Raw genomic sequence first — 22539 nt, forward strand, 5'->3', positions numbered from 1 at the left:
TTGCACAACAATGTAAGTGTACACAACACTACTGAACTAAAAGTAGTTAAGATAGTTAATTTTAGGTTATGTATTATTTTACCACAATTAATTTTTTTTGAAGTCCCCGCTATGTTTCTGGATCCTTATAGAATCTCTTACTGTAATGAGAACAATGTTATCCACCACAACTGTAGTTTACACATTACCATCTGCATGTCCAGGATCTCTCAAAGACCATCTTCAACAGCTTTTATGTGAAATCTTTTTAGATAATTTAGACATAATCTCTAAAGCTGAGAGGAAAACAGATACCATATCAATAACACCATAAGTAACCTCTTATTCTCTTTGCTTTGGGTACCACAGGAAACTCCTTATTTCAACTTCTTACCAAAATTCTGCTACTGGGTCAGTCTAAGAAATAGATGTCAGGTAAGTCTGAAAGGAGGATGAGTGCTGATACCCTCCCATGCCTGACTTTCTTCATCTGAATTAAGCCAAATGTTATTCCGTAAGTGCCCAATTCTCTTCCTTACCCTTTGGCAAAGCATTCATCAATATAAAATTTCATGTAAACAACTGGGATGAGTCTAAGAAACCACTATTCTCATTTTATATTCTGATCTGAAATAAACACAATATGTCAATCAAACTGAAATTTTAAAATTCAATTAATTCATGTTTATTAGGAATTTAAATTAAGAGATCCTGAACTCTAGGAAACAAACTGAGGGTTGCTGGAAGGGGAGATGGGTGGGAGAAAGGATAACTAATGATGGGCATTAAAAAGGGCACTTCATGTAATGAGTACTGGGTGTTGTATGCAACTGATGAATCATTAAAGTCTACCTTTGAAACTAATAATACAGTATATGTTAACTAAATTGAGTTTAAATAAAAATATTTTAAAAATTACAATGGATTAGACACTATTCTAAACAGTTTAAATGTATTTACATGCTCAATCTTCACAACAAAGCCATGAGCTAGTATTATAATCTGCATTGTGAAAGTGAGGGAAAAATTCCAGAAACTTAGGAAACTTTCCTAATATAACACATAAATGGTGGACTACAATTTTTGCTTCAGCAAATCATTTCCAGAACAAGTAATCTTAATCATTACTTGATACTGCTGGTTGAAGAAAGTAAGATCCAGAGAGATGAAATGATTTCTCAAGACTATACAACCATAAATTCCTAGAGACATATAAACTACCAAAACTGAGCCAGGAAGAAATAGAAAACCTAAACAGACCCATACCAGTAGGAAGATCAAAGCAGTCATCAAAAATCTCCCAAAAAACAAGAGTGCAGGACCAGACAGCTTCCCAGGAGACTTCTACCAAATAATTAAAGAAGAATTAATACCTATTTTCCTGAAACTGTGCCCAAAAATAGAAATGGAAGGAAAACTTCCAAACTCATTTTATGAGGCCAGCATTACCTTGATCCCAAAACCAGACAAAGACCCCACCAAAAAGACAATTACAGACCAATATCCCTGGTAAATATAGATGCAAAAATTATCACCTAAATACTAACCAATATGATCCAATACATTAAAAGGATTATTCACTATGACCAAGTGGGATCTATTCCTGGGCTGCAAGGTTGGTTCAACAACTGCAAATTAATCAATGTGATACAATGCATTAATATAAGAAAGAACAGGAACCATATGATACTCTCAAAAGATACTGGAAAAGCATTTGACAAAGCACAGCATCTTTTCTTGACCAAAACTCTTCGAAGTGTAGGGATCAAATGTACATACCTCAATATCATCAAAGCTATCTATGAAAAACCCACAGTGAATATCGTTTTCAATGGAGAAAAACTGAGAGCTTTTCTCCTAAGGTCAGGAACACAGCAGGGCTGTCCACAATCACCACTGCTATTCAACATAGTCCCAGGAACCCTAGCCTCGGCAATCAGACAGCAAAAAGAAATTAAAGGCATCTGAATCGGCAAAGAAGTCAAATGCTCACTCTTTGCAGATGATATGATACTTTATGTGGAAAATCCAAAGAACTCAACTCCAAAACTCCTAGAACTCATGCAGGGATTCAATAAAGTGTCAGGATATAAAAATAATGAACAGGAATCAGTTGCATTTCTATACACCAACAATGATACAGAAGCAAGAGAAATTAAGGAGTCAATACCATATAGAATTTCACACAAAAACATAAGATATCTAGGAATAAACCTAACCAAGGAGGCAAAGAATCTGTACTCAGAAAACTATAGAGTACTCATCAAGGAAATTAAAGAAGACACAAATAAATGGAAATGGAAAAACTTTCCATGCTCATGGATTGGGAGAACAAATATTGTGAAAATGCTTGTGCTACCTAAAGCAATCTACATATTTAATCCCTATCAAAATACCATCAATTTTTTTTTCAAAGAAATTGAACAAATAGTCTTAAAATTTATATGGAACCAGAAAGCCAGAGGAATGTTGAAAAGGAAAACCAAAGTTGGTGGCATCACAATTACAGATTTCAAGCTCTATTACAAAGCTGTAATCATCCAAGAAAGTATGGTACTGGCACAAAAACAGACACAAAGATTAATAGAACAGAATAGAGAGCCCAGAAATGGACCCTCAACTCTATAGTCATCTAATCTTTGACAAAGCAGGAAAGAATGTCCAATGGAAAAAAAGACAGTCTCTTCAACAAACAGTGTTGGGAAAATTGGACAGCCACATGCAGAGAAATGGAAATGGACCATTTTCTTATACCACACACAAAAATAGACTCAAAATGGATGAAAGACCTCAATGTGAGATAGGGATCCATCAAAATCCTAGAGAAGAACACAGACAGCAACCTCTTCCACCTGGGCCACAGCAACTTCTTGCTAGACATGTCTCTAAAAGGCAAGGGAAACAAAGGCATTGGGGAGGGTATGTGCTATGGTGAGTGCTGTGAAATATCTAAGCCTCTTCATAGACCTGTACTCCTGGGGCAAATAATACATTATATGTTAATAAAGACTGTATAACCATGTAATAGAAGAGTCAGACCTCTTACACCCAGTCCAGTGACTTTCCTCCCTTTTTCATACCAAAGCAATCAAAGTAACCATTTTATAATCTCTCAATAAGACAGAGTAGTCCTATTAACTATGATATGACAGTCTTCCCTCCCTGCCATAGTGTAGGAAGTGAGAATTTAGAGAAGGGACTTTAGCCATTGGATATTTGACCCTCCCTGTCATATTATTCTTCTCCTCTTTATGTTGGTTAAATTAGGTTAAATTATAGCACTTACAAATTAATATTACTCTGGTTAAATTAAGAGTTTATAATTTGAAACAAACACCATGTTGTTTTTTTTTCCTTAAATGTCACCATTTACTTATTTATTTTTAAGATTTCATTTACTTATTTGATGGGGGTGGGGAGGAATAAGCACAAGCAGGCAGAGCCCAGAGGGAGAAGAGAAAGCAGGCTCCCTACTGAGCAAGAAGTTCAATGTGGGACTTGACCTCAGGACCCTAGGATCAGGTGTCCCTAGACATCAACATTTAGACAAAGACTTTTAAGTGGTAGAGCTAAAGCACAGCTAATATATAATTACAAATTTAGGAGTCCCTGGGTGATACAGTCCATTAAGCATCTGACTCTTGGTTTTGGCTCAGGTTGTGATCTCAGGGTGGTGAGATGGAGCCCCAATCAGAGCTCTGTCCTTGGCATGGAGTCTGCTTGAGATTCTCTCTCCTTCTCCCTATGCCCCTCTCACTCATGCTTCCTCTCTCTCTCTAAAATCAATAAATAAAAAGATAATTATAATTTTGATAACATTTTAAATTAAAATACATTTCTTTTAATATTATCCATTAATTCTTTTCCTGCATGTTAAATGGAAAATACCATAATATATTAGTTAGGTGATCCTGAGATTTGATTAGATGTGATATTACTGAACTTTTGCATTTTTCCTCTTCTTTTTGTATGAGATGACTTTTTTGGCTGTTCTTTGACTTAGTAGCTAATACATTAAGTTTTTGAAAAGAGTATTACACAGACATCTATTTAGAGCCCGATTAGTTAGGGAAAAAAGAAAAGACACAATATAAATATAAGTTACTCATTCATCACTGTCATTTAACTGGCACAACCACACTGATAGTTTGGCCCCTTTCCTTCTCCTAGACATTAAGAAATGATTTGAACTTATCGAATGCACAAGTGTCACCAAAGGAGTATAAGTCATGCTGGTACTATCACTTAGATAATGTATAGAAAACTTTTTTTTTTACTTACATGTAAACATGCCCCTCCCAAAAAAATCTTGGCAAAGATTTAACTTTTATTTTCAAGTAAATGACTGCCTTAAGTCACTTGTAGTCTACCAAAACAAAACCAGAACTCTGTTATTTGAAGTCAGATCACAACTGTGTTCACGTATCACATTACAATTCAATCAATAGCCAACAAACTATTTTGAAATGACTGCAACCATTAGAGTTGTCTAAGCAATTCTTACTTTCTTTTAAATCAATCCGTTTATTAATAGAGAAAAAGAAGAGAAAAAAGAAAAGGAGACGCCTTCAAGCTTTTTTCCTCCCCTTATTATTCTCAAAGGGGAATAGTACAAAGGTGAGGCAATGTAAGCTGGTCATAAAATGTTCAAACGAGAAAAAGAAATCACGGCATGAAGAACATCACTTTTGTTGAGGCTAAAGGAAATAATAAAAAATTGTGTTCTCTCAAGGCTGGGGCCAAGGTCCCAATTCTATCACTATTGGAGAAAAAGATGCAAGTTCAAGACTCAAACAAGTTTCCACTATAAAAGCAGTAGATTATTCTTTAATTTGTGCTTGAAACTGCTAAGCTTTACTTCTGCTTCTATTGAGCAGTATTCTCAAATAACCTGGTTTCTGGTTACTGTCCCTCTCTACCAGGATATGTGAAGTTCTCTAATGTTCTACATAAATGAACACATTTGAGTAGGATAAATATTAAGCAATTTGAGGTAACAAACTGATTCTATTTTGAGGTAACAAATCTGAAATTGCATTTCCTACTAATTTGTTGTTAAGTACAGAGGTGATATAATTAAACCAAATAACCAGAAAATATGCATTTTGGGTTTCTTTCTATAACGGTGATTGGCTAGTGTCCTTCTACACTCAACTTCACCCACCTTTTTGAATATAAGACCAGATTCAGTGGCATGTGGGTGGCTCAGTCAGTTAAGCATCTGACTCTAGATGTCACCTCAGGTCATGATCATGATCTCGGGGTCATGAGTTCGAGCCCCATGTCAGGCTCCATGCTCAGTTCAGAGTCTACTTGTCCCTCCACCATCCTCTTTGTCCCTAGCCTCACACTCTCTTTCACTAAAAATGAATAAATACAATCTAAAAAAAGAAAAGAAAAGAAAAAAAGACCAGATCCATATTTGCATTGTTCTTGGCACTGCTTGGAAATTTCATCATGACCACTGAACAAGTTGGTGGTAAATAGTGGGCACAAGAAAAAAAATCTCATCATTCTGGCCCAAATAGACTGATGTTCCAATTAATCAATCCAGCCATATTCAGTTCCTGGCTCATGAGGGGTATCTATAAAACTGATACTTTTTTTTTTTTAATTTATTTGAGATAGAACAAGAGAGAGAAAGCAAAAGCAGGAGGAACAGCAGGCAGAGGGAGAAGCAGACTCCCCGCCAAGCAGGGAGCCCGATGCAGGGCTTAATCCCAAGACTCCAGGATCATGATCTGAGCTGAAGGCAGATGCCTAACTGACTGAGCCACCCAGGTGCCCCTACAACACTGATACTAGTGTTCAAAATGAAGAGGATAACATTCAGGCCAGAATATTCCATTTAACTACAGTAATATGCCAGAATTATCTAAACAGAAATAATATTGATAGAATACAGAAATGTTAAAAGTGGGAATACAGCTAAGAATGGATGAGGGGATATTCAAAATGGCTTCATTTGGTAGGAAAATATATCTTATGGGTTACACCATGTGAACTATTTTATTATGCAGACAAAATTAGTCTTCAATCAATATTGCTCAAACATGATGAGGATTATAGCTATATTTATAGTTGATCCATGTTTCAGTGTTCAAGAAGAATTCTAACAAACTTTCTAGCAAAGAAATAATCTGTATCTGCTATCCTTTTTTTTTCCAAAACAAAGAATTTTAAGAAACTAAATATAGTGAATTTAAAAAAAAAAAAATCTATTTTAAAAAAATACTATTTTGAAATTTGGAAAATTGCAATATTCTTTTTTTTTTTTTTTAATGTAGAAGAGAGGATCGTCAATTGTAGCCCATTGTGGGATTTTATTTTGTTTTTTATCCCTTAGATCAACCTTTCGTTGTTAGATCCATCTAGACCTTGTTCTGGTATTTAGTAAGTCAAAGGTAGACTGCAGGGAGGGATTTGAGGAAAGATTCAGAAAATGTTTGGGGACTATAAGCCAGCATGCTTAATGCAGTGAGCCGTTATAAAAAAGTGAGAAGCTCAATATTCTACATTAGACTGTTAAACTTTTTAGATATATATAGATATATAGATATATATCTAAATATATATCTATATGTATCTTGAATTATCATGAGATAGATAGATAGATAGATAGATCTCATGATAATTCAAGGAGGGTTTTTTGTAAAGGGGTAACACAAAGTTATGGGCAGACTACAGGAAGGCTGTGAGGGATAGCATTCTTCCGTGGCTACTGAGAGTAGTGCACCATTCTACACTATGCACTAAGGAAGGAAAGGGTTACTGCTATTCAGAGGCTGAGAAGTCTTTGTGGAAAGATTGTCTCGAGGAATTGAAATCTTTAGTCAAGGAACTCAGTTGCATCCTGGCTGTACCACAAGAAGGAAGCAAAAGTAATGATGAGTCCCACCTCCTCCTCCTCATTCAATCTATTGCTGAACTTCCCAGTGCCTAAACCTACTGGAAGCTTGAGAGAGAGAACCCATTAATGCAAACCATATAGATCAATTCCTGAGGCTTTGGTGCAGATGGAGAAGGGTGAGGTGGGGGTAGGGGGGCTGCATCCATCATGTATATAGAAACACAAAGTCATCCTTTCAAACCTCATTGGCATGTAACTATTTCTTTAGAACCATGTTAGAAGATGTGTTAGTTTTGCCTTTCATTTCTAAAGAAGACAGATACTTAAATGTACCAAGCATCCATTCCATATAAATTGTTTAATAGGGGCTAAGCAAACAAGCTTTGGAGTTGAGCTGTCTCAGTCTGAGTTTCCCAACAACTCTTTTGCTGTTTGACATTGGACAGATTACTTAGCCTCTCTGTATATGAATTTCTTAATCCCAGCAGTAAGAGTGTTATAAATCCTAATTCAGAGAAGTATTTGGAGAATTCGACAAGATATTAAATGCAAATTAATAAGCAGAATTAAAAGAAAACCTCAATAGATGATTATCATGATAATTTTTTGACACATTCATAATAAAAAGAATGGGTACAAGGATGAGAGCTCTACCAGTTCAGACTCTCAAAGCTTTCTCCTGCAGATTTTGTTCTAAATTATTTCAAATTGAAAAGGCATTGCAAGTGAAGAGGCAATGTTGAACTCAGCTAGGCTTATCTCTAGCTTCTTGAAGATTCAATACAAACTGGAATTAACAAGAGATGTTTTTAGACTTTTTCTTTCTACAGAACATGATAATGACAAGAATAAGTGAAATCATGAATAAGTCTCTATCTGCTCAGTGGAAGCCTCCTGGAAGAGAGTGGCAGAATCTGGAAATGTACCCCTACAATGGTTTTGATTGGAACACTTTACTGTCACCCCCTTCTGGAATCAAATGATGTCATTTTTCATATTTTGAAAGGAGCACCACAAGAGGTCAGGGCAGAAACAACTTCCTCTCATAAATCTTTGCTCCCTTTTGAAGTTAATCAAAAGAAGCCTGGAGAACAAGCGGATTATCTGTGGATGGTTTACTCCATGGGTTATAAGGTTTGTGAAAAAAAAAAAAAAAATACCTGCTCACAAACTGCAGGTTATCTAAAACCCCTGCTGGCTGTCATGTCCTCCTGAAGATGTAAGCATATTCGTCATTGCATAAGATGCCTGCCAAGTGTTCCTTTATAAGCAAGGATTTTAAAACTATTTGGATTCTCTTACAAGATTTGACTTAAGTATGTTTCTAATACCTTGATTTTTTGACCAGTTTGATTTCAAAATACAATCTAATATTGTAGAGTATTTAATGTTTCCACAGCTCTGCTTTGTCTAATGGAGGTCTGCTTTGATAAGATTTCAAAATATCTCTTATTCTTATTAATCTAGACTAACATGTTAGAACAGAAAATACAATACAACATAACTGCAATGATTTGTCCCTCTTGTCCTTCTTGTGGCCTTGTCCTTGCCCTTGTCCTTGTCTTTCTTGTGGCATTTGGATACCCTATCTCAACACCGTAGCACCAACAGATTTTCAGGAAAGCTTACTTGGTTCCCTACAATAATATCCTGGAAATAGGAACATTTGGTTTTTAAAAAATTATTTATTTTATATCTTAGACTGGTTAAAAGATTAATGTACCAGTTTTTAAGGTTGCCATAAGCTGGGTGGCTTAAACAACAGAAACTTAAAACACTTTGGGAGACTATAAATCAGAAATCAAACTATCTGCAAGCTTGTTTCTTCTGAGACCTCTCTCCTTGACTTGCAGATGGTCATCTTCTCTGTCTTCACATGGTCTTCCCTCTGAGTGTGAGTGTGCCGTACTTTCCTCTTCTTGTAAGGACTACAGTTCATATTAGAGTAGGGTCCACCCTCATGACCTCATTTAACCTTAATTACCTCATTAAAGACCCTATCTCCAAACAGGCACATTCTGACGTACTGGGAGTTAGGACTTCAACATATGAATTTTGCAAGGACAAAATTCAGCGCATAATAGTTAATTATCATATAAAATGTTTAGAATATACTTCTGAGACAAGAATTGTAAACTTTGGTGTCAGGATGTTAGGCAGAGTCAAATTCATGACTGATGAAATATAACATGCCCAATACTGTTTCATTCTTTGCATTAGCTCTTCCCTCTGCTTTCCCAAAGATAGTTCCATGGCTCACTCACTTTCCTCCCTAAGCCTTTACTTAATATCTCTTTCTCAGTGAGTCATCCCTGATTTATACTTGGCCACTGTCCCCAAAACTCTCCACCACACTTTTCTTCTCTGATGTTTCCCAAAACACTATTGCCTACTAAATATCTTACATTTTACTTATTTTTTAATTGTTTTTTACTATTAACTAAACTTAAAGTTCTATGAGCAAAAGCAGTTTTTGTTCAATATATTTATAATAGTACATGTAATAGGAGATTAGTAAACATTTGTTGAGTTAATGTAAAATAGTTTCACAAATGCCATTGTCTTCTATTAAATAAGAATATAGAGTGATTTATTCTCTCTGATTGAGTCTCCTAAGTATTAGTGATACTTTAACATTATCTCTGTGGTATTTTGAGAGGTATAAACACATCTAAGCTTTGTATTTCCAGGTTTCTTTATCAAGCAAAGAACCGCTTGCCAACATGGTGCTAAAAATTCCAAGCACACTCACTTCAAACAGATACTGATTTAAAGCACCACTTCAAGTACCTTGGAGAGGAGAAGAATGTGACAATGAGTGTAATTTTTGTGAAGAGCGATATTGAAGTCTACACTGGGGTCAATGAGAGGATGGATGAAATGAGGTTGGTTGAGATAAGAAATTAATTCCAGATTAATGATTCAGTGATGTTTGATGTTCAATGGTGCCATTCTAAGTTAATAAACAGAGTAATGGTTTGAAAAATGAAAAGAATGAATATATGTAAACCAAAGAAAGTAAAGATGGAATACTAAAAATTTTGAAGCAGTGGATATTTATATTAGCTATCCTGTTTAGGTGGCTTAGAAGATCTGTTGACTTACATGGACCATATTTGAAAAATGAGAAGTTAAACTCAGCCCATGTATTTTTTTTCTACAATAGCTAGTACAACATACTGGTACCCATAGTATGTGCTTCATTAAAATTTAACAATATAAAGGTAAATAATTTTCTTTCATGAACACATATATTTAAACGATAAAAGTTACTAGGTCATGGCTGATATATAATGTGAGTTCAAATTGTAATTAAAGTACCTTGGTTTCTCAGAAAAATGAAAGATAGAAGTCTTGAATTCCTGACCTAGCTCTGACCCATTATAATTATATAATTAGATTTAAATTTAAAATAATCACACCGTCTACTGTGTGGAGAATAGACTTATAGACATTCAGGGGTGTGTGTACCAGACTGGGATCAGGAAAACATAAAAGTCCACTAGGATAGTTTCATTAAAAATGACAATACCTTGGGGTGCATGGGTGGCTTAAAATCTTAAAAAAAAAAAAAATGACAATACCTTGGACTAAGGTGGTAGCAGGAAGCAGTTGGAAGTGGAGCTTATGTGATAGGATGTGCTGATGGGTTGGAGGTGGGATGTGTAAGAATGAGAGAAGTGAGGGTAAATGCCTTCTACTTATTCTTTGATCCCAAAGATTTATATATTGTTCCTCATTAAAACTTACATTAATAGCTGACTATTATTCAATATTCATCTCTCAAATGTATATTCAGTGGTTACTTCAACTGTTTCAAACACTGTGCTAGATGATAAGGCTTAAATGATTTAAAAAAAAAAAAAGCAAAAATAGCATGGCTCCTATGAGACTATAAGCTGCTGGAGGCTCTCACTAGAGGGTATATGAACGTAGTATATTTTTTGAAGCAGGAAGTGCTCCATAAATTTTAATAGAAGAGATGAACAAATGAGTCAGTCAAGGTGCTACATTGCTAGGTATCTAGACTTTCCAGCACAATTATATTACTTCATTATGGCTAATTTAGATGAACCTTCATCCTCCTCTTGGGAAAAGATTTTTGGAAATCATATTATTTCTTTTTTCACATTTTTATATGAATTAATAAGAACTAAATAGAATTTGAGTTTATAGATGCTATATGTAAATATTCATCCCTACACCTTAGATATTTCCAAAATTTCCCTTATTCATTTTCCTGTGATACCTGTAATTTCTCTTTGCTATAGATAATATGCTAAACCAAAACCTGTTAATGTGTATTTGATGTGTGTTTATTTCTTTGGCCCAAATTTCAATATATTTCTGATATTATATCTATGGATAATCACTACAATGTTACCATCTTATGGTCCAAAAGCACCTAAAAAATTGATATTCTGTTGTAATGAATATGGCTAATCTTATCTACAGAGATTTTTTTTTTAAACTTACTCCCCAAGTGACCAAAAGAATAAAACAAACAAACATCAACTAACCAACCAACCAAACACAAAAGAACCTCACATCAGCACACCAAGCAAGGTAAACTATTTGTGGTCAGCTTTATGCCAAGGAAGATCTATACTGTCCCTTTACCCTCATCTCTCCCTCTTTCTCTCATAATAAACAATAGATTGCAATTCTGTGCACTGGCTTTACCATAACATCCCTACCTCAGCCTTTTAAAAACTCCTTTGAAAACAAGAGGGTGTTTATGAAGTCAGGAAACATAGGAAAATACACATAATGTTATCAAGGACATCTTCAATTATAAAAGTTACCGTACATATTAACTATGTTTCAAGAAATCATAAACATCCTATGGAAATACAAGGGCAAACATTTTACCACTTGTTTTCTAATTATTCCCCAAAGGATGTCAAATCACTTTTCCTAGATATTAGAATAAAACTCTCAAAAATCCATAGATGTAAATCTACATAAACTTGAATTTCAAATATATAAGCACAATCAGGGCAAAGGCTTACTATAATTACCTTAAACAATATTCAAGAAGAAAGATAAAGAACATTCCAACTTAATAATTAGAAATTATACATGACTCTTCCTAATCATAAATACAGGCCACTTTCTAGACAATGTTCTTATCTCCTTGAGCTATCATTTTTTACCCTAGTATTAACAAAACCTCTTGTTTTCCTAATGGTAGTGACATTTCCCTTGACCATTCCTTCCTACTCAGTAATAAAATTAAGTAAGAATAAATTCCTTTTTTGTATTCAAATACTACTTTTATATAGCTTGTGTAGTGTGCTATTATAAATATCTCTTTACAAGTCTTTCTATTCAACTAGTTTATAAATATCTTAAAGGAAAAACCATATTTTATTCTTGTTCAGTCTTTTACTCTTTCATTCAACAAATATTCACTGACTGTCTCTCTCTGTATTTCATTAAAACTATCATGTCATTGATGGTAAGATATACTGTATTATTTTACATACAAATAAGAAAGGAAGATAATCTTTTCAATTGATCTATGATCTGCTATCAATAATATAATGCACCCTGTATATAAAGATATTTTAAATGTTTAAAAATGTGCATTTCAGACCAGATTAAATTTGATGTGTACAAAAGATTGTTTTAGGTGCCCAATATATATCAGTGAAAACAAAACAAAACAGATTAAGTTCCCTGTCCTCAGGTGATGACATCTGATCAACAACTAAAAGAAGAGAGCAACTTTTCTATGTGGATATTTTGTGATTGCTCACTCCAGGCAAAAAGAAGAGCTAGTGCAAATGTCCTGAGACAAGAGTACACCTGGCATGTTTGAGGAACAGCAGGAAAGGCAATGTGACTGAAGTGTGAGCAGGAGAAAAGCAGAATTGAGGTAGGTGATAAAAGAGTGTGTTGGATCATGTGGAAACTAATGGGCCATCAGTATCACTAAGGCTTGTGCGTTGAGTAAAATGAAGTTCTTGTGTAGTGTTTCAAGCTGAATAATATGATCTCACTTATGTTCTAACAGGATAATTCTTGCCACAAATAAAAAAGGATGTTATCGTGGTTCAGATGTGAATGGTGTTGAGAAGGAATCTGATTCTGGATATATTTTGAGAGTAAGGTCAACAGAGTTTCCTAACAGACTGAATGCAGAGTCATAAAAAAATAAATAAATAAATAAAAATGTGAGGGGATATTTTAAGCATTTTGGCCTGAGTAAATGAAAAGTTGCAGCTGTCTTTAACTTGTCTTGTTTTCTTGAAACAAGAAGAGTGTATACATAGATAAGAAAACCAAAGCCTGAGTACTTGGATACAGCAACATTAAGAGTTCAGGAGATGAGGAGATATCAGCAAAGAAATCTACAAAGGATTGTTCAGTAAAGTAAAAGGGAAACCAAAAGTGCTGGTGTCCTGAAGCCACATTTAACCTCAGGACATAGTAAGGTAAACAGTCCAGAGTAAGTTCTCAATAATTGTTAAATGGGTAAATTGCTTTTTACCCATTGGCTACTTTATGTCTTATGAATAGTCTACTTTCTCATCCAATTAAAGTACAGAGTGATGATATCTATAACTTCTACTATACATTCCTCCACCATTAAAACACACAGTACAGATAGGAGCCCTTCACAGAGATCAATTAGGTGTAAGAGGGGGCATTATACATAAATTCATAGAGGAGAGACAAGGAAAGAGAAGATATATCAAATTCATTCTGTCAAATAGTGATATTTATGGTTGGCTCTGTTCAATTTTTCTGGGTGAGAAAGCTGACATTATTGCTCAAACCAATGTTTGGAGATTTATAAGTAGATTTAAATTCTTTTCTTATTCCCTTTGATATTTGTTTTTTTAATAAGACTTGAAATGTATTCATTTAACCAAAATACTAACCCTCATAATTGTTTGTAAGTTTGCTTTTTGTTTCTTTGTTCTCCTTTTGGCCATATAAATTCTAGTTCTAGTGATGCCCATGAAGAAGAATTCAAGCAGACTGGTTGAACATTTACCACCCTGATGACAAATGGTATTTTAGGTATGGCATTTCAATTTTGGTGCTGTGGCTAGAAATGTAATAAATCAAATATTTATATGCTGTTCATTTTTGACAAAGCCTTTTCAGGAGGGATATAGAAAAAAAAAACATATTTTATGAGGAAAAAAGCCTAGATAAAAATCCCAGTCATATAATTTACTGCAGTTTAGAGTTTACTACTGCTATTAATGGGCATCCCCTATTAGATGGTATATTGAGATAGTATTAGACAGGTGACTAGAAGAGAAGGATTTATGAAATCAGCTAAGGAGAGATAAAACTGAGGTTACATGGAGACATATAAGTCAGAGAAATTGAGGGGTAGTTAGAAATAGCATTACAAAATATATCAAGGTCAAGTAACTCATATTGTGGAATTGAGTGAGTCAATCCATCTGATCTGTAACTGTCAGAATATTCCAGAAACCATTGCAGGGATAGGTTAGAACAAACTTTTCAAAATATATCATTGTATTTGTCTTATAAAAATAATAAATTCTGTATGTGTGAGGATGTTTATACCCCTATATGATATAATCGAGTTTAAATGATTTCAATTAAGAGAATGGAAAATTCAGAGTCACTGAAAAATAGCAACAGTAAAAGGATAGTTATTAAAATTAGGAAGAAATTTTAATATTCTTTTATATTATTAAGTAATTAGGGAGAGTTATTAGAGATTTGGGATCAAATAATTCAGAGGTTTGTTTATAACAGTCTTCTTAATGGTTGCCACATCTTTCATCTTCCTGCCCCTTCTATCTACCTAATGAATTGATTCCACATAAAATATGGCTTTAATTATGTTGTCTCTCTTTGCGATTACTGCTATTCAGAAACATTTAATAACTCCACACAGAGAAATAAATCACAAATACTTTGGCATGGCATTGAAAGCTGACACCACCTGTCTCTATTTTGTAGATGAATCACTTTATTACTCCTCAGTAAGATTCTTTGGATCCAGTCGATAGGTTGGACCTGCTTTGCTCATTACAGCCTCTTTGTTTTCTTATTCCTTAATCTTCTCTTAACCAGAGTCGGCCTCTGCTTCCTACACTCCACCACCGCTGCCTCATTTCTCCTCATTCCAATTCAAGCCTCACTTCTTCTCTAATGACCCAGTTACTGCAACCCATAACTAAAATCTTATCTCGTAATTGGACACAAATATTTTATTGGAAAGTAATGGTTCCTATGCTTATATATAATAATCACAAAGGCCAAAATATTGTTAGAATGTGAAGAATATGATGAACAATGATGAAGTAATTTATATTTGATGCTAGGAAAACTGATTTAACCACAGTAGATATCTCATAGCCAAAAATATTAGTGTAGCTATTTAGTTAGTCATTTGAGTCAATTTGAGTAAATCACCACAAAAAATGGGGGATTCTAAAAATCTATAAATTCCTTAAGCATTTTATTTGAATACAAAGTATTAAATGCACATCTATTCTCCAATTATTTTTCATGTAGATCCCAAATCTTTTATTTAAATGTTTAAAGTTCTGAACTGTCTTCTTTGCATAAACTACAATCTAATGTGTGAATTTCAGCTTGAGTTTCTTCAAAGATAGCTGGAATGTCAGACAGTTGCTAAGCAATGTAATGTAGCATGTCTTCAGGTTTTTCTGATTTTCTCCCAAGTTTTTGCAGTTTTCTGCCTATACATCAATTCAGCACATTTTCTTTTCCTCTCATCTTCATCAAGTCTATCCTAAGCATTCAAGTTCATTTTCATGCAAGCATCAACACTTCATCTTTCACACTCATATTTCATCTGAACAGGCATACTTAAAATTTATAATTGCAATGACAATGTTAACTGGAATAAATAAGTTTAGGAATGAACACAAAGGACTTTTGGTAGATTCTACTCAAACGGTACCAATACACAGGCTTTTGATCCAAGATTTCAGTATGCAATGGGCAATCATCTGCATTACTTACAGAGTTGATTAACCAAAGGTCGGTTAAGAATTGTTTATTATAAAGCAAACACTCAACATATATGAATTGAGCAATTATTAGCTGAGCACTGTGACTACGGGTCTGCAGTTGTCGGAATAAAAAACCTGTGAAAGGTAAGGACACAGAATGAATGAACCTGAACATCAGCATCGAAGACATTACAATTTCTCTGAGATCCTGAAAAATAGCACCAAATAAAAAGGTAAATAAATAAGAGACAGTCCATGGTCTTAAGGCATAAAAACCTGAAAATGTAGTTGGAAGCTGAGGAAATTGTTCCAAGATTTCTTTTTTATCCTCTGGTTAGAACACTTCACTCTGGTTTGTACCTTTAACTCCAACCGAGTGCTTCTTACCAGTGCGGACTTCCTTTTCCACCTCTGCTACCCACCCTACTGAGGTCCAGCCTAATTAAGAGTGGTGGGAGTAATCAAGATGCCAATTATCATAATGTCTCTAACCGTAAAGCAAGTTACATAAACATGAAGGAAATAATGCTCAGTATTTTCCCTAAGTATGCTCACAGGTTGACAAGTAAACAGGCAAGAAAATACAGGTATGAAACTACGTGATCTGTTATCTACATGGATTTGAATAAAATTTGTAAGACAAAGTACAACCCAATGGGATGTGAAGACCAGGCTTACATTAATATTTTTGTACATTTGTCAAATTACTGAAATCTTTATAAACCCTTCAGAAATTTCCTGTAGAACCTTCTCCTCATGGGGCACCTGTGTAGCTCAGCCATTAAGCGTCTACTTTCAGCTTAGATCATGATCCCAGGGTCCTGGGATCAAGCCCTGCTTCAGGCTCCCTGCTCCATGGGGAGCCTGCTTCTCCCTCTCCCACTCCCCCTGCTTGTGTTCCTTCTCTCTCTATGTATCTCTCTGTTAAACAAATAAATAAAATCTTAAAAAAAGGAAAAAAAAAAAAGAAGAAGAAGAAGAACCTTCTCCTCACAGCTAGAACATAAATGACTCTCCCTAGAATTACACTTTACTTCCTTTTTGTAAGTATGTGTTTCCTCTTTTCCTCATCATAAGATCATTGTCATGGAGAGAGACCCCACTTGAACAATTAGGACTTCCACTTATTCCATTCTTTGGCAGTTGACCCTCTATTCCATTTGATCCAACGTAAGTCTTAAGCTCAATAAACTTTTGTGGTCACTTTGTCTGATTATAATCATTCATATATATATATATATATGTATATATGTATATATACATATATATGTATATATACACATACACACATTCATAAAGAACCTTTACAAATACAACTAAAAAGCCTTTTTATAGTTCTGTTTTCAGAGATGAGATCTTCTCCTTCAATTCTTGCTCTGCTTAATACTGCTGAGGCAATAAGTTGTCGACTCCTAGGTATCTTAGTCTCTTCAGACCACCAGTGTCTGAGTTGAAGTGACTATTTCACTTTTGTTTTTCTCTTTACCTGAGTAGTGACCCTCCAATGCCTACCTCAATTTTTTACACTGAGATTTATGAGTTCTCATTCTGCACTGGTTCTTAGGCTAGGTTGCTGGATCAACACATCCTAGCCCTGATAAGCACCCAAACTCCTACATATTTGATTTTTAAAATATTACTTATGGTGAATTCAAAAAAAAAATTAAGAGGCATGCTTACTCTTAAAACATTCTCCTATCCTACAGAAACATATGCACACACAAAAAAAACTTTGTAATAATTCAACCTCAAGTTAGCAAGGAATCTAAAATATTATGCATATTATAATATGTAAAAATTATAAGTGATTTTATAAAATAAGCCATTACTGGAATTATTTAGAATTTTTAGAATTTTCTTTTAAGCTGAGCATTTTATGCCACAGATGATGTGAGAAGACATAGACGTTTTTTTATTATTTAAAAAAATGACACTCTGCTATAAAAAAACCTGATATGGACATTTGACCACTTTAATCTGGAATGTTAGGACACCTTATATTAGATGGAAGCCCCAATGACTAACTCTGACAACCAAAGCAGATGAGAACCAAAACCTTAGTACCTCACTGAAGTGCTGATATGTGCAGCAACTAAATAGGATTATAGAAGTTCTGATTATGCTAAGTGAAATAAGTCAAGCAGAGAGAGTCAATTATCATATGGTTTCACTTACTTGTGGAGCATAAGGTATAACAGGGAGGACACTAGGAGAGGGAGAAGAGAAGTGAGTTGGGGAAATCAGAGGGGGAGACAAGCCGTGAGAGAGTGTGGACTCTGAGAAACAAACTGAGGGTTTGGGAGCGGAGCGGTGGGGGGTGGTTGGGGAGGGTGAGCCCGGTGATGGGTATTATGGAAGGCACGTATTGTATGGACAACTGGGTGTGGTGCATAAACAATGAATCTTGGAACACTGAAAATTTTTTAATTATTTTTTTTAAAATGAAGGTCTGATGAGCTAGACAGTAATGAGAACAAGAGTGCAAATCTCTGGGAAATGCTGGGGTTTCCTGCACAGAGAGTTGTCTTCCCCAACTACAATAGAACTTATGTTGATACACCATACATACTTATCTATTCTAAAATCCCAACTACAAGTAATAGAGAAACAAGGTTTAAAGATTCCATGTCCTTGAATATACTGCAGTTCAGTACCTAACACCTACTTTTATATGAGCCCTGAATATTTTTTTGGTCTCCTGCGTATGTTTGGATCAGCAAGAGGATTCACAAGTCACAGCTCAATATTCCTGGCACCTCTAAATTTGTCTTAGAGAAGGAAGTGAAACATCAAAATGCTCAGCTCATGATTAGCACTGAATGAATTTGCCATACCTTATGTTCTCTTTGTGAAGTGAGAAAGTTTACCAGAGTTTATGAGACATGGATAACATTACAGGAAAAAACAAAGATTATATTGTGAAAAAATAAAGCAATATTTCCAGTATTTATAATTAAAAACAGATGAACTTAGCATTTCATGGAATTAAACATGAAAATACAGCTTCTGAGAAGCACAAACAATATCTCCTAAATCCAGGATTTATTTGAAATACCCAAGAGCCATTTAAGCATTATGTCTTATTTTCTTTTATTGGAAGAACCTCTTATGAACACAATTCCTACATTACCTTCAACATGGGATTTAAGAAATAGTCACTGAAAGTCTATTATATGTTAGGTACTATAATAAGCACTGTGTGCTAAAAGATATATTGAATAGGGTACTAATTTTCATGATTCTAGGAGTCCACAAGAGAGAGAGACATGCAAACAAATTAATATTATATACTCTAATAGGCTCCAGTACATTTTTCAAAGGGTTATGAGAATAGAGAGATTGAAATATTTACTTACACCTAAATATTCACTTAGGCATATCAAAGATCACATCCCAAAATTGAGAAGAATCATTAGGAATTTTCCAGGAAAATAAAGATAGATCAAGCATTTCAAGGAGAAAGAATATTACTTAAATTGGGATGGGACATTCAACATAATGACATATTCAGAAGAATACAAATAGTTTAGTGTGGATAGACTGGTTGATATGATTTACAAAGATTGACAAGATGACCTAAGAAAACTGGAGAGGCCAAAATGTGAAGGGCCTTGAATTCCATGGTAAAGATTCTGGCTTTTATCTTGGAAGTACCCATTGAGGATTAAGCAAAGGAGTCATAACATAAACCAAATTAATGTTTCACACTGCCTGTAACACTGGCTGCATTGTGGATAATGGACAGGAAATTTAAGCAGGAGACACCTGTGTTTGATCAGATGACACCATCCATTTAACCATACTTCTTTACCAACAAAGGATTACTACCTTTAGCCAGGCATTTTGCATATATTCATTCATTAAATTCCCTTAAGAATGGTATGAGTTAATTACCATATCTTACTCCTACATAAGAAAGTGAGGTATAGAATGTAAAATGAGATGTTAAGAAAAATATACATAGGAGTAGGAATGATTTTAGATGTTTTATAGACTCTGGCAAAAATCAAATAGAAAATATTCATATCTATCAGCTTATACGTAAGACATCTACAATGAATCTGCCCGTGTAAGACCACAAATAAGGAAAAGCTTCTTGACTTTATTCAGTATATTAGAAAGACAAAATGTTATCTATCTTAGTGCTTTTCTAATGATGTTATAAAAATAATCTAGTGTGGACATTCAAGAGTTCAAGCCATACACACACACATACATACACACATATCTATACACACACATATATATAAGATTCACATGCATACATATATGTATATATTTGTGAATATTACTACCCCACCATTAGCTGTACCACCACCAATAACAATCAGATAAAATTTTCAGTGTTTTGTATTACATAAGAATAGTAGGGGTGGGGGTGCCTGGGTGGCTCAGTGGGTTAAGTCTCTGCCTTTGGCTCAGGGATCATGGGGTCCTGGGATTGAGCTCCACATCTGGCTCTCTGCTCAGCAAGGAACCTGCTTCCTCTCTTTCTCTGCTGTCTCTCTGACTACTTGTGATCTCTCTCTCTCTCTCTCTGTCAAATAAATAAATAAAATCTTAAAAAAAATAGTAGGGGTGGGAAAGATTTCAAGAGGGGATTTCAGTACTTACTATTTTAAATATAAGCCTAATAACCCTTTCTGACCTTTTGGTAGCGTTGTTGGTCCTTTGAAACACTATTTTTCAAACCTTTGGATTATTAGGAACAAATTTTTATTTAAACTTTGTGAGTCACATTCTGCATTCCTACTTTATGAAACGGCTTTTGTCTTATTAAAATATCTAAATCAAAATGTATTCCTTATTCTTATCATTTTCAAAAACTTAGGTGCAAAATGAAATTCTAATACTGCCTTAAAAACTGAGTTTCCAAAAAAAATTAACATGAAATTGCTAAGTAATGCACAAATTAACACAAATCAGAGTTCATTTCATGGCATTAGCAGCTAATTTATTGAAATCATTATGTCTGCTGTTAAAGAGAGCCATATGCCAACTCCAGAAATAACAAGCATTCAGAATCAGGGTCATTGCCTTCATATTTGCATATGTGATGCATTAATTGATCTCATGTGCATATTAAAATTAAAACTGCATTTTTCTCAAATATTCCCTAAGAAGTTTGGATAGCATTATGTTATTAAGGCAAATGTTTATTTCTAGATAATTTCTTCTGCATATGTAAATTTACTCATACAAATCATTATTAGTTACATGTTTCCTTAGTTTTCTTACATATCAAGCATGATTTTTTCTTCATTTTAGAAATGTGTTATTTTATGCTTTTATTTTTTTTTACAAACTGTTTATTTTCCATTTTTTTTTACAAACTTATTTTATGCTTTTATACTTCTATCTTTATCCTATATTCAGTGAAGTAGAAGGAGATAATTATTATGTGTCAAAAAAAATCTTTCCCACTAAATTGTTCTAAAATACACACATTAAAAAAATATTTTCTAGAGTTTTTCTGAAGCATTTTTAAAGTTTTTATTTAAATTCCAGTTAGTTAACATACAATGTGATATTAGTTTCATGTGTACAATACAGTGATCCAACATTTCCATACATTAGCTGGTGCTCATCACAACTTTCTTTTTTCCTCTTTACTCTTTCCTTGTTTGTTTCTTAAATTCCACATATGAGTGAAATCATATGGTATTTATTTTTTTTTGGTTAATTTAGATCACTTAACACAATACTCTAAATCTATCCACAACTTTTCATTATAAATTTCACAAAATTTTTATTCTATAATATGTAGAGCACCCACAACATATATTACATAGAAGCTTAAAACCACAAATTACACATAGGACCAACTTTCATACTAAATTGGACCCAAAAAAATGAGGTAAAGTGAAACGTTATCTTGTGGTATACAGACTACAAGTGTCCAATATGTAATTTTCTCTCACACACAAATACATGCAATTGTTGTGAATATGCATGCTCAATATTTCCTTATATAGTGAGGGTCTACCATCTATATTATATGATGTTGAGTTACATTGATGAGATATGTAATTGTAAAATGTCAGGTTTTTGAACTTACACATTTCAATGATGGCACTTGTACCACAATACAACATAGCCCTCTGAAACAAGTTTCAGGCTAGCCTACAGAAAACCAGTGCCTATTTCCCCATTTCTAAAATAAAATAAAAATTTCTAGATTGAAATATTATCCTCGTAAGACTGTTGCAGGATGTGTGTTTGTGTGTGTTTATGTATCTCTCTGTGTATCTATCTATTCGGAGACTCCCTGGTATATAAATTCTATGAGAAATTAGGGAAGAACATTAAACAATTAAAAAGTAGAGGTATCTACTCATATGAAAAAGTATTTCTTCTACACATAGGAAATAAAACTTTGAAATAAACCTGTACATTTTTTGGGGAAAAGCTTCGTGAATTAAAGTTATTTTTAATAAAAAATAGAAAAGACTGGGTACAACTCTACTGAGCTTACTCCTAGAGGTGGAAATTCATTATGGAATGGCCTCTTATAAAAAATTATCTTAAGACTACATAAATACACAGATGACATTAGATTGATTGATAGAGAAAGATATAGGCAAGTAGGTATTCTTTAATGAAGAAGCAATCTTCTTATTTGTAGAAGGATACATATATTGGAAAACACATACAAGCCTGTGTTAGGAAGCTGAATTCAGAGTAATTTATTTATTTAGAGTATCAGTTTAGTATAAACTAATGTAGTTAGAC

The sequence above is a fragment of the Lontra canadensis genome, unplaced genomic scaffold, assembly GCF_010015895.1.
Source record: "Lontra canadensis isolate GAN:19392208 unplaced genomic scaffold, GSC_riverotter_1.0 scaffold1, whole genome shotgun sequence".
Lineage (NCBI taxonomy): Eukaryota > Metazoa > Chordata > Mammalia > Carnivora > Mustelidae > Lontra > Lontra canadensis.